Source organism: Phyllobates terribilis, unplaced genomic scaffold (assembly GCF_046119375.1).
Source record: "Phyllobates terribilis strain yellow unplaced genomic scaffold, ASM4611937v1 Scaffold_156__1_contigs__length_4398808, whole genome shotgun sequence".
Classification (NCBI taxonomy): Eukaryota; Metazoa; Chordata; class Amphibia; order Anura; family Dendrobatidae; genus Phyllobates; species Phyllobates terribilis.
The window spans coordinates 1,272,873-1,286,689 of record NW_027362916.1 but is presented as its reverse complement, the minus strand read 5'-3'; positions in this window follow the sequence as shown (position 1 = coordinate 1,286,689).

Here is a 13,817-nt window from a genome sequence, read left to right as displayed (position 1 = left end):
GCATATAGCATTTATGCATACTTTATCGAAGTGCCATAATTTAGCAAAGTGCCCTGGCAGTTAGAAAATGGCAGTTGGACAGGGCAGGAGACAGGTAAGACATGCAAGACAATTAAACAAACTTGCTTCCAGGTCATCTTTTTGGCAAACAGTATTCACCATTTGTATCTGTGCCATTTATACTCTGGTTGCTACAATCATCCACATTCACCGTTCTCCCACAAATGCGGCACACTCCATCCATATTAATCCCTCACTCCTCTCTTCTCCTATGTACAGTTGTCATGCTCTCTTCACAATGTTATACCACGCAGATCCATTCATTCCCACCATACAACGCAGGAAACGCTCTCACAAATCACTCAATCATCTGCTCACTCTCTGTATCTTCCTTCTATTAGTCGCAGGTGATATTTCTCCCAACCCAGGACCCTCCAGTAATAATAACACTAACTCTTTCCCTGTTACATTCAGAAACCCTGCTAATCTCATTAATATTCCCTGCATATCTTCTGTCTCATTCAACTGTGCCCTTTGGAATGCACGCTCAGCTTGTAATAAACTCTCTTACATCCATGACTTTTTCCTCTCTAATTCCCTCAACCTTCTGGCTCTCACTGAAACCTGGATCCAGCAGTCGGACACCACCGCCGCTGCAGCTCTCTCCTATGGTGGCCTACATTTCTCTCATACCCCGCGACCTGACAACAGATCAGGTGGAGGTGTTGGTCTGCTTCTTTCAACAAAATGTACTTTTCAGGTTATCCCCCCTGTACCCTCCCTTATCTTCCCGTCCTTTGAGGCCCACACAGTCAGACTCTACCGGCCCTTCTCCCTGCGAGTGGCGGTTGTCTATCGCCCCCCAGGTCCCCCCCGTCAATTCCTGGATCACTTTGCTGCCTGGCTTACAAATTTTCTATCCTGCGACATCCCCACGATAATCATGGGAGACTTTAACATCCCAATTGGCGATCCTCTTTCCCCATCTGCCACGCATCTTTTATCATTAACCTCCTCCTTCGGCCTTTCACAGCTTGCTAATTCTCCTACACATGAGGACGGGAACACATTGGACCTGATCTTCTCCCGGCTTTGCTCAGTACATGACTTTACTAACTCTCCCCTTACACTCTCTGACCATAATCTTCTTTCATTCTCTGTCAAGAACTGTGACTCTACTCAAGACACTCCCACCGTCCACACTTATAGAAATTTACGCGCCATTAACACCCAGAAATTTATAAAAAGGTTGCAATCATCATTGGCCCCAATCTCCTCCCTCTCATGTCCCGAATCTGCATTGAAGCATTATAACAAAATAATGTTATGCGCCCTGGATGAAGCCGCACCTCCTACACAAAGAACAATTCGGCATAGACGGCGACAACCCTGGCACACGCCTCAAACACGTCTTCTCCAGAGGTACTCCAGGTGCGCTGAACGGCTGTGGAGAAAATCAAATCTGCCCGAAGATTTCCTCCACTATAAATTTATGCTGAAAACATATAACTCTGCCCTTCACCTCTCCAAACAAACCTACTTTAACAACCTCATCATCTCACTTTCCAATAATCCTAAACGACTCTTTGACACGTTTCATTCTCTCCTCAATCAAACAGCACAGGCCCCGACCACCGACCTCAGCGCTGACGATCTGGCTAACTATTTCAAAGAAAAAATTGACCATATCCGACAGGAAATTTTCTCCCAATCCCCAAATGTTATGCATGCTCCCCCCCGCCACATTGTATCTTGCTCATTTTCTGACTTCGAACCAGTCACGGAAGATGAAGTGATCAGGCTCCTTGCATCTTCTCGCCCTACCACCTGCACCAGCGACCCTATTCCCTCACATCTCCTTCAGTCCCTTGCTCCAGCTGTCACCTCTCACCTAACTAAAATTTTCAACCTTTCCCTCTCATCTGGTATCTTTCCCTCTTCTTTTAAACACGCCAGCATACAACCATTACTTAAAAAACCATCCCTCGACCAGAACTGCACGGCCAACTACAGACCTGTTTCCAATCTTCCCTTTATCTCTAAACTCCTGGAACGCCTGGTCCACTCCCGTCTAATCCGCTATCTCTCAGACAACTCTCTTCTTGACCCTTTACAATCTGGTTTCCGCTCTTTACATTCTACTGAAACTGCCCTCACTAAAGTCTCTAATGATCTACTAACAGCTAAATCTAATGGTCACTACTCCCTGCTGATTCTCCTGGATCTCTCTGCAGCATTTGACACTGTGGATCACCAGCTCCTCCTCACTATGCTCCGCACTATTGGCCTCAAGGACACGGTTCTCTCCTGGTTCTCCTCTTATCTCTCTGACCGCTCCTTCTCTGTGTCTTTTGCCGGCTCCTTCTCCTCCCTACTTCCTCTTACTGTCGGGGTTCCTCAAGGATCAGTCCTAGGCCCCCTTCTTTTCTCCTTATACACCGCTCCTATTGGACAAACAATCAGTAGATTCGGTTTTCAGTACCATCTCTATGCTGATGACACCCAATTATACACCTCTGCTCCGGACATCATCCCTGCATTACTACAAAAGACCAGTGATTGTCTTTCTGCTGTGTCTAACACTATGTCCTCCCTCTACCTAAAACTGAATCTGTCAAAAACTGAACTACTCGTCTTTCCTCCCTCCATTAATCTACCTGTGCCCGATATTGCCATCTCCGTTTGTGGCTCAACCATTACTCCCCAGCTACAAGCCCGCTGTCTTGGGGTCATTTTTGATTCAGATCTTTCTTTCACTCCTCACATCAAATCACTCGCTCGTTCATGTCATCTACACCTCAAAAACATCTCAAGAATCAGGACTTTTCTCACCTTTGACTCGGCAAAAACTCTTACTGTCGCTCTTATTCATTCTCGTCTCGACTATTGCAACGCTCTACTAATCGGTCTCCCTCTTACTAAACTCTCCCCTCTCCAATCCGTCCTGAACGCAGCAGCCAGGATCATATTCCTCGCCAACCGCTACTCAGATGCCTCTTCCCTGTGCCAGTCATTGCATTGGTTGCCCATCCAATATAGAGTTCGTTTTAAACTTATCACGCTTACCCACAAAGCGCTCCATGCTTCAGTACCCCCCTACATCTCCTCCCTTGTCTCAGTCTACCACCCTACACGTGCCCTCCGTTCTGCAAATGACTTGAAACTAAAATCCTCCATAATCCGAACTTCCCACTCCCGTCTCCAAGATTTCTCGCGTGCTGCGCCAATTCTCTGGAATGCACTACCCAGGACAGTTCGATTAATTCCCAATACCCACAGTTTCAAGCGAACCCTAAAAACACATTTCTTTAGACTGGCGTATCACCTAAACACACTCTGTCCATCCCAGCTTTCCCCCATATTAAAATCTTCTTCAACTTCGGGTTCAAACCAACCATGCACATAAAAGCCTCTGTCAGGACTGCACACATACTGGCTGGCGACCAGTCCATGTATTATTATTTATCCTATTCAGTATATCAAGGCTGCATTATACAATATATGTACTTTTTACCTTTTGTGTCTCCCCCACTTCCTCATAGACTGTAAGCTTGCGAGCAGGGCCCTCACTCCGTTCGATATGAGATATGCTTATTCTGTATTGTCTGTATAAGTCCCCCCTAAAATTTGTAAAGTGCTGCGGAATATGTTGGCGCTATAAAAATAAACTATTATTATTATTATTATTATTATTAGGTGAGTTCTAGGATCTTCTGGTCATTGATGTCCTCATGTATCAGGGGGCGAGGTGGAGGTCCTGTGATTGGGCTCGGGGGTCTTCCCCATCCCTCAGACACAGGGTCCTGACAGCGCTCACTAGAGGTCTTCTTCACTACTGTGTAATCCTGGTTATGGAGAGACACATTAATAAATCTTACTCTAGACATTTCCAGAGTCCTCACCTCTCCTGTTCTGTCTATCTGTTATTCCCATAGATAAGAATGATGTAATGTGACGTCATCAGAATCTCTCACCTCTCCAGTAACCCGGAAAAGGATCTCTAGGGTGAGGTGTAATATCCTCTCCGCCATCTCGTGTCTGTCCATCTCGATCTTTGATGATTCCATAAGGAAAATTCTCTTATATAGAAGATCTTCAATGAGAGGATCTGATATTGTAGAGACCTAAATGAGAAGAAAATCAGCAGATGTAACATCATAAAAATCACGTATAATAATACAATTACTTGAGGTAAGTAATAAGGGGAAACATATGAGGAGATATATTATTTTACAGTAGTTTTCTTCTTTACATCTACTAATAAAACCTATATATTTTAGGCCACAGACAACAAGCAGTTTCTTCCTCGGAGTCTGTAGCTGAACACGTTTCTCAAAGACTCATCTTCCATAACGTTAATTCTCGTCTCATTTACCAACACTGGAATCGGCATTAGCAATACTGCAGGGGATATTCATTACACGTGACATGAGAAATAACTACTTCATGATGAGGACGACATCTTCATCTTTTACTACGGCTCTAGAAACATATTTGGTCAGAGTCCGTCAATGACTACATCAGCACCGTCCGTCTATAGGAATTTTTGCCGTCTTTCCCGGACTGTAATCACGTTAGATCTCATGTCTGATTCACACACAGAAGTTTGAGGCTTTTATAAAAGCTTTTTTGTTTGCACAAACACCGCAGACAGAAATTATTTGACACCAAAGTCTCCATGTACAGTGTTTTATGGAGTTTATTTCTGCCCTCAGGTTTTCCTATATTACAAGAAAAACACCAGAAAAAAGCAGAAATTAAAATGTTTCAAAAGAAAATTGGCGCCAACAATTCTTGTAAAAAGAAAAAAATATGCAAAAGCACAAGACACATTTTCTTTTTTAACACCTTAAACATTTGTTTTTTTTTTAAATAAATTAACTCTTTTGGGCACCAGAACATAGATGTACACCGCAGGGCTAGTAGAGGTGCGGCTTCAACAAAAACCCTGGCAGTTTAACCACTTGCTGCTTTCAAAAGCAAACATGGCATCTAAGGAAGTTTGACAGAGTTTGGCTGAATGCCCAAGTACTCCACAGTATGTGGCTGCCTAGTTATTACAATACTTAAATGCCTAATAATGGTGTCTGGGCCTGCAATGTATGAAGGTCTATTAGTTCGGGCCAGAGGTAGCGTTCAATAAGTTACCTTTTAACGCCTTCATACATAGACTAAAGTTGCATGAAAGTAGTGATTTGGGGGTTTTTGGTCGACTATATAACATATTTGGGGGCCTCCTGACAGATGTCAGGGCAGAGAAGGATCTGGGATCCTGAATTTCAGAGGATAATCTGTTTCTTCTTACTGTAGATAATCCTCCACTACAGGAGTCTGGGGGTGACTCTCTGATACAGACCACAGGAAAGCTGGAATATGTGTGTGTATGGGGGAGTAAGGAGAGATAGCCGCCTGCCAAATGACCGATCAGTCAACACTTATCTCATGTGTACGGGGCCGTTAGTATTACACTGACAGGCAGTGATAATACACGGCACTACAGCAGTACAGTGCATTATCTGAGCAATCAGAGCCTGTATGTTGTATGATCGCACTAATGAGACCTGTTTAAATCTTTTTTTAAAGTGAAAAAAAAAAATCTCAGTTTTAGCAACAAGAAATATCCATTACTACACGGAAAACATGTATGTTATGTATGTTACCACAATGTTAGTTAAGTCACGTCCATAACAACTTTATTATACTCTATTATCCTATACACATCCTATACACAGTGGTGTAGATAGAAATCACAGGTCCCACAGCAATAGCTGTAATTGAACCTCAAAAGGATAAAAATGTATAAAATTATATATATTTTGCGGAGTCATATCCCCCAACTCTGCAATTCGCATGCTGCCGTTGTACTGGGCAGGCCCGGACCAGATGGTATGGAGATGAATGAGGGAGACCAAAGTCCGAAAATAAACTTCTCTTTTCTTAACAAGAACTTGATGAGAAGTAATACATCATATAGCAGGCACAACACTTTATTAATGCTTCTTCAGCATTATGCACAACCAGGAACTTTCTGGTTACATGTAGAAGTATATAACTTTTGTTACAAGCTACAACAGTCCAACAAATTATTATGGGAAGGCCCAACATGCCCTGTGGGGACCATAAGGGTCAAGATGTGTCACTACGGCCCCTCAGAGCTACTCTCAGCTCCCAGTTGATTTGTGAGGACCTCACAGGCTGAGGTGCATCGGTACGACTCCTCACTAGTACACTCAAAGTCCATTTGATGCGGACCACGCACTCCTTGCTGTATCACTGCATTTTCATCTCTCCGTAGGAGAACTAGTGTTCCAGTTTGGTGACACTGTAGCTTCCTCTCTAGCATAGACAACTGTTTGCTTAAATCCTGTTAGTCTAAGATAAGGAATCCTTTATTAACTTAATCCCCTTAATCTCTATTGGAAATCAAGAATCTTTCCCTTATTGATATCAGAGAGAATAAATTACCTCCATACACAGAACAATCCAACTACACCAAGACCAATAATACCACATACAAGGGAGAAATACCGCCACGCCATGACCAAGCCACATATTACCACCACATAGTGACCGAATAATACCACATTCAATGGACAAATATCACCACACTATGACCATATCACATAGTGCCACCACATAGTGACCTAATAATACCACTTACAGGGGATAAATACCGCCACACCACGACCAGACCACATATTACCACCACATAGTAACCTAATAATACCACATGCAAGGAACAAAAACCGCCACAGACACCACAACCAGACCACATAGTGATCGAATAATATCACATACAAGAGAGAAATACTGTCACACCATGACCAGACCACATATTACCACAACATAGTGACCAAATACTACAATACTGATAACACAAATATTACCACTGGTGACATTATACACAGGAGCTCTGTATAAAGTGTCAGTGTACAGGTAATACAGTGACCGGTGACATTATACTATGTACAGAGCTCCTGTATATAATGTCACTGGTGATCACTGCATTACCTGTACACTGACACTATATACAGAGCTCCTGTGTATATATTATGTATATATTATACATGAATGCATGGGAGCCGCGTGTCACTGTGCATGCGCGGGAGCCGATCGTCGCGGCGACACGTGGCTTTACAATACACATTGCACAAGCATGGATGACAGCATACAGTGCGCAAGCGCGGGACCACAACAAGCCTAATCATGTGACGTCGGCGCAAACCGGGGACAATTCAAATTGAGTGGGCGGCAACAAGTCGGACTGAATAAAGAAAGGAACACCCCTATGACTAAAAGAGCAAGTAAGATATAAGTGATTTTTTTTTTACTAAAGATTATAGCACCGATATTAATTCAAAAAGCGTGTTAGTGATGCATATTGCAGTGGGCAGTTTACATGCTCCAAGTGACATGACAGGTTCCCTTTAATAGTGTCCCCACACTGAGCCCCCTTATTTAATAATGTCCCAGATCCTGGGCCCCTCTACTTAGTAGTAGTAGTGTCCCCATCCTGGGCCCCTCCAACTAGTAGTGTCCCCATCCTGGGCCCCTCCAACTAGTAGTGTCCCCATCCTGGGCCCATCCAACTAGTAATGTCCCCATCCTGGGCCCATCCAACTAGTAGTGTCCCCATCCTGGGCCCCTCCAACTAGTAGTGTCCCCATCCTGGGCCCCTCCAACTAGTAGTGTCCCCATCCTGGGCCCATCCAACTATTAGTGTCCCCATCCTGGGCCCCTCCAACTAGTAGTGTCCCCATCCTGGGCCCCTCCAACTAGTAGTGTCCCCATCCTGGGCTGCTTTGTTGCCCTCATCTTGAACCCCTCTGTCAGACCCCATATCCTCTACCCTGTCCAATCACAGAGGGTGGGGGATAAAAAAAACATACTTCTTACCTTCCTACGCTCCCCCGGTGTCCTCTTGCTGCCTTATATTTGCCGCGGTCGTTAAACTGGCTGCCAGCTGCAGCTGTGACAGGGTGCTCTGCTCTGACAGGCCGTGTTCTTACATCACATAGCAGGAACATTGAAAGGCCGCTGGCCTATCTGAGACCGCAAGCTGACAAGTGTGGCCTCTGTTGGGCTGACAGCCATGTAATGTTACTGCTATGTGACATCGGCGCGCGGCCTGTCAGAGCAGAGCGCCCTCTCACAGCTGCATCCCGCGTTCATCTTGATGTGCGGCACCACAGCGGGTCAGGTAAGAACCCTGCGTGCGCACGCCCTGCCTTCGGCTTTAAAGGGCCGGTGTCCTGACAAACTGCTTTTTTTCCGTTTTATTATCTTTCCTCCTTCTTCTCTGGGGCCCACCAGGCATTTCACCGGTACCCGGCTAGGCCAGTCCGACCCTGTTAGTGATGCTTAACGTTACGCTATAACGTTATGTTCCTTATGCTATATACTGAGACAAAACCGTGCATCAATAAAGAATATTTATTACACATAATTCTACAGTCTATTACATACATATATATTTATACCCAAGCTGGGGACTATATATAAACATATATATATCTATAATATAACCAGGGATGTGTCCATCAGTCCGAGGCCTCTATAGACTGAGCATGCTCAGTGTGGAGCAATAACGACATTATGTCCAGGATGAGAGAGAGATAGAGACAGTGACAGAGTGAGTACACCCCCCTGAATTCTCAGCACGTTATATATACTGTGTGCCGAATTATTAGGCAAGTTGCATTTTAGAGGATTATTTTTATTATTGATCAACAACTATGTTCTCAATCAACTCAAAAGACTCATAAATATCCAAGCTTAATATTTTTGGAAGTTGGAGTGTTTTTTTTTTAGATTTGGCTATCTTAGGAGGATATCTGTTTGTGCAGGTAGCTATTACTGTGCAGAATTATTAGGCAACTTAATAAAAACCAAATATAATCCCACCTCACTTGTTTATTTTCACCAGGTAAACCAATATCAGTGCACAAAATTTAGAAATAAACATTTCTGACATGCAAAAACAAAAACCAAAAAAATTAGTGATCAATATAGCCACCTTTCTTTATGATGACACTCAACAGCCTTCCATCCATAGATTCTGTCAGTTTCTTGATCTGTTTTCGATCAACATTGCGTGCAGCAACCACTGCAGCCTACCAGACACTGTTCCGAGAGGTGTACTGTTTTCCCTCCCTGTAGATCTCACATTTTATGATGGACCACAGGTTCTCTATGGGGTTCATATCAGGTGAACAAGGGGGCCATGTCATTATTTTTTCTTCTTTTAGACCATTACTGGCCAGCCACGCTGTGGAGTAGTTGGATGCATGTGATGGAGCATTGTCCTGCATGAAAATCACGTTTGTCTTGAACGATACCGACTTCTTCCTGTACCACTGCTTGAAGAAGTTGTCTTCCAGAAACTGGCAGTAGGTCTGGGAGTTGAGCTTCACTCCATGCTCAACCCAAAAAGGTCCCACAAGTTCATCTTTGATGATACCAGCCCATACCAGTACCCCACCTACACCTTGCTGGCGTCTGAGTCGGAGTGGAGCTCTCTGCCCTTTACTGATCCAGCCTCTGGCCCATCCATCTGGCCCATCAAGAGTCACTCTCATTTCATCAGTCCATAAAAACTTTGAAAGATCAGTCTTAAGATATTTCTTGGCCCATTCTTGACATTTTATATTATGCTTCTTGTTCAAAAGTCGTCGTTTTTCAGCCTTCCTTACCATGGCCATGTCCCTGAGTATCGCACACCTTGTGCTTTTTGATACTCCAGTAACGTTACAGCTCTGAAATATGGCAAAACTGGTGGCGAATGGCATCTTGGCCGCTTCACGCTTGATTTTCCTCAATTCATGAGCAGTTATTTTGCGCCTTTTTTGGCCAACACGCTTCTTGCGACCCTGTTGGCTATTTGCCATGAAACGCTTGATTGTTCGGTGATCACGCTTCCAAAGTTTGAAAATTTCAAGACTGCTGCATCCCTCTGCAAGACATCTCACAATTTTGGACTTTTCAGAGCCCGTCAAATCTCTCTTCTGACCCATTTTGCCCAAGGAAAGGAAGTTGCCTAATAATTAAGCACACCTTATATAGGGTGTTGATGTCATTAGTCAACACCCCTCCTCATTACAGAGATGCACATCACCAGATTTACTTAATTGGTAGTTGGCTCTCAAGCCTATGCAGCTTGGAGTAGGACAACATGTATAAAAAATATCATGTGATCAAAATACTCATCTGCCTAATAATTCGGCACACAGTATATACAGTGCTCAGCATGACTACACCCCCCTGTATTCTCAGCATGTTATACATACAGTGCAGGTGAGTACACCCCCTGTATTCTCAGCACGTTATACATACAAAGCTCAGAGTAAGTGAGTACACCCCCTTTATTCTCAATACGCTACATAAACAGCGCTCAGCGTAAGTGAGTACATCCCCTGTATTCTCAATATGCTGGACGCGTCCTTCTGTTCGAAGCCGGGATGGGTGGTGCCTGAGCAGTGAGGCGCCAGTGTCAGCACGTGTGCATACCGCACTACGGCGCTATGTTATTGAAGACACCGTATATGCGAATTTGCAGACAGTGTCTTTAAAAAAATGGCGCAGAATAGAGCGGTATGCGCATGTGCTGACTCCAGCGCCATTAATAAAATTAATAATCAATAAAAATGCTTGCCACCCGGCCGTAGAACAGGCTCAATAGCTAGAAATTATACACTGCTCAAAAAAATAAAGGGAACACTCAAATAACACATCCTAGATCTGAATGAATGAAATATTCTCATTGAATACTTTGTTCTGTACAAAGTTGAATGTGCTGACAACAAAATCACACAAAAATCATCAATGAAAATCAAATTTATTAACCAATGGAGGCCTGGATTTGGAGTCACCCCCAAAATTAAAGTGGAAAAACACACTACAGGCTGATCCAACTTTGATGTAATGTTCTTAAAACAAGTCAAAATGAGGCTCAGTATTGTGTGTGGCCTCCACGTGCCTGTAGGACCTCCCTACAAAGCCTGGGTATGCTCCTGATGAGGTTGCGGATGGTCTCCTGTGGGATCTCCTCCCAGACCTGGACTAAAGCATCCACCAACTCCTGGACAGTCTGTGGTGCAACGTGACATTGGTGGATGGAGCGAGACATGATGTCCCAGATGTGCTCAATCGGATTCAGGTCTGGGGAACGGGCAGGCCAGTCCATAGCTTCAATGCCTTCATCTTGCAGGAACTGCTGACACACTCCAGCCACATGAGGTCTGCCGTTGTCCTGCATTAGGAGGAACCCAGGGCCAACGGCACCAGAATATGGTCTTACAAGGGGTCTGAGGATCTCATCTCGGTACCTAATGGCAGTCAGGCTACCTCTGGCGAGCACATGGAGGGCTGTGCGGCCCTCCAAATAAATGCCACCCCGCACCATTACTGACCCACTGCCAAACCAGTCAAACTGAAGGATGTTGCAGGTAGCAGATCGCTCTCCACGGCATCTCCAGACTCTGTCATGTCTGTCGCATGTGCTCAGTGTGAACCTGCTTTCATCTGTGAAGAGCACAGGGCGCCAATGGCGACTTTGCCAATCCTGGGATTCTGTGGCAAATGCCAAGCGTCCTGCATGGTGTTGGGCTGTGAGCACAACCCCTATCTGTGCACGTCGGGCCCTCATACCATCCTCATGGAGTCGGTTTCTAACCGTTTGTGCAGACACATGCACATTTGTGACCTGGAGGTAATTTTGCATGGCGGAGGTAGCGGTCTTGCTGCTGGGTTATTGTCCTCCTACAGCCCCCTCCATGCCTTCTGGTGTACTGGCTTGTCTCCTGGTAGCACCTCCAACCTCTGGACATTACGCTGACAGACACAGCAAACCTTCTTGCCACAGCTCGCATTGATGTGCCATCCTGAATGAGCTGCACTACATGAGCAACTTCTGTGGGTTGTAGAGTCCGTCTCATGCTACCATGAGTGTGAAAGCACAACCAACATTCAAAAGTGACCAAAACATCAGCCAAAAAGCATTGGTACTGAGATGTGGTCTGTGGTCTCCACCTGCAGAACCACTCCTTTATTGAGTGTGTCTTGATAATTGCCAATAATTTCCAACTATTGTCTATTCCATTTGCACAACAGCATGTGAAATTGATTGTCAAACAGTATTGCTTCCTAAGTGGACAGTTTGATTTCACAGAAGTTTGATTTACTTGGAGTTACAGTGGGTACGGAAAGTATTCAGACCCCTTTACATTTTTTACTCTTTGTTTCATTGCAGCCATTTGGTAACTACTAAAAAGTTCATTTTTTTCTCATTAATATACACTCTGCACCCCATCTTGACTGAACATTACACCTTTCGTTCTGCCCGTCACAAAAGATTTACAACAGGATTTGTCCGCGTTCAGTTTGGCCTGCAGCAGCAGGCCTTTTCCAGGGGCACCACGAGGAGGAACGGACTCACCCCCATACACTGCTTAGTCATCTTCTGCTTAGAATTTAGATATTATCTTTTGCTCTGATTTTTAGTCTTATGCTTAATGTTCTTCCGCTTTTTGTTCTGCAGCTTCTTGTATTTCTGCTTCTTGGTTTTCTGTCTCTTGTTCTTCTGTATCTTGGTGCTTGTCTTCTCTTCTTTGTCCTCTTGGTCAACTTTTTCAGGGTCATCTTCTTGGCCTTCTTCGGGGTGGTCTTCAGGGTCGTCGTCTTCGGGGGTCCTCGTCTTTGGGGTCCTCGTCTTCTTCGGGTTGGTCTTCTGGGTCCTCGTCTTCGGGGTCCTCGTCTTCTTCGGGGTGGTCTTCAGGGTCCTCGTCTTCTTCGGGGTGGTCTTCAGGGTCCTCGTCTTCTTCGGGGTGGTCTTCAGGGTCCTCGTCTTCAGGGTCGTTGTCTTCGGGGTCCTCGTCTTCTTAGGGTTGGTCTTCAGGGTCCTCGTCTTCAGGGTCCTCGTCAGGGAGATCCAGAGTGATTACCAAGAACCATTTCAAAAAGCTTGAACTTGGAAATGTAGCAGAAGGTACAAGAAAGCTGAGGAACTACCGAGAACCAGCTGACGGTACTGGAACCCGGATGGGTAGCAGAAGGTACAAGAGCCAATGGAACTGCCGAAGACCAGCTGACGGTACTGGAACTCGGTTACTAAGCAGGAGGTACCTGTGCCAGAAAGCACTACCAAGGACCAGCAGACGTTGGTGGAACTTGGATACCGAGAAGGAGGCACCTAATCCAAAGGCACTGCCGAGAACCAGCTGACGGTACTGGAACCCGGATGGGTAGTAGAAGGTACAAGAGCAAATGGAACTACCGAGGACCAGCTTACGGTACTGGAACCCGGATGAGTAACAGAAGGTACAAGAGCCAATGGAACTGCCGAAGACCAGCTGACGGTACTGGAACTCGGTTACTAAGCAGGAGGTACCTGTGCCAGAAAGCACTACCAAGGACCAGCAGACGTTGGTGGAACTTGGATACCGAGAAGGAGGCACCTAATCCAAAGGCACTGCCGAGAACCAGCTGACGGTACTGGAACCTGGATGGGTAGCAGAAGGTACCCATGTAAAAAAAAGTTCAAGGCCGCGAGCCGGCCGCAGTTACCAAAACCCACAGTCCTACAGGGGGTGCTTGTCCTATAGGCACTATGGAACCAGCCTTCATTGCCAGATCCCGCAGCCCACATAGAAGTCACCTAAACTGCAGGCACCATAGAGTCGGCTAACCCGACCGCAACACGACAGGACAACGCTTTGGAGGCAAAGTGACGTTGACACTACCCGGAAACAGCTGGCGTGCTGGAACCAGGCTGGGCAGGAGGGAGTACCCGTGCCAAAGACACTGTCGAGAACCAGCTGACG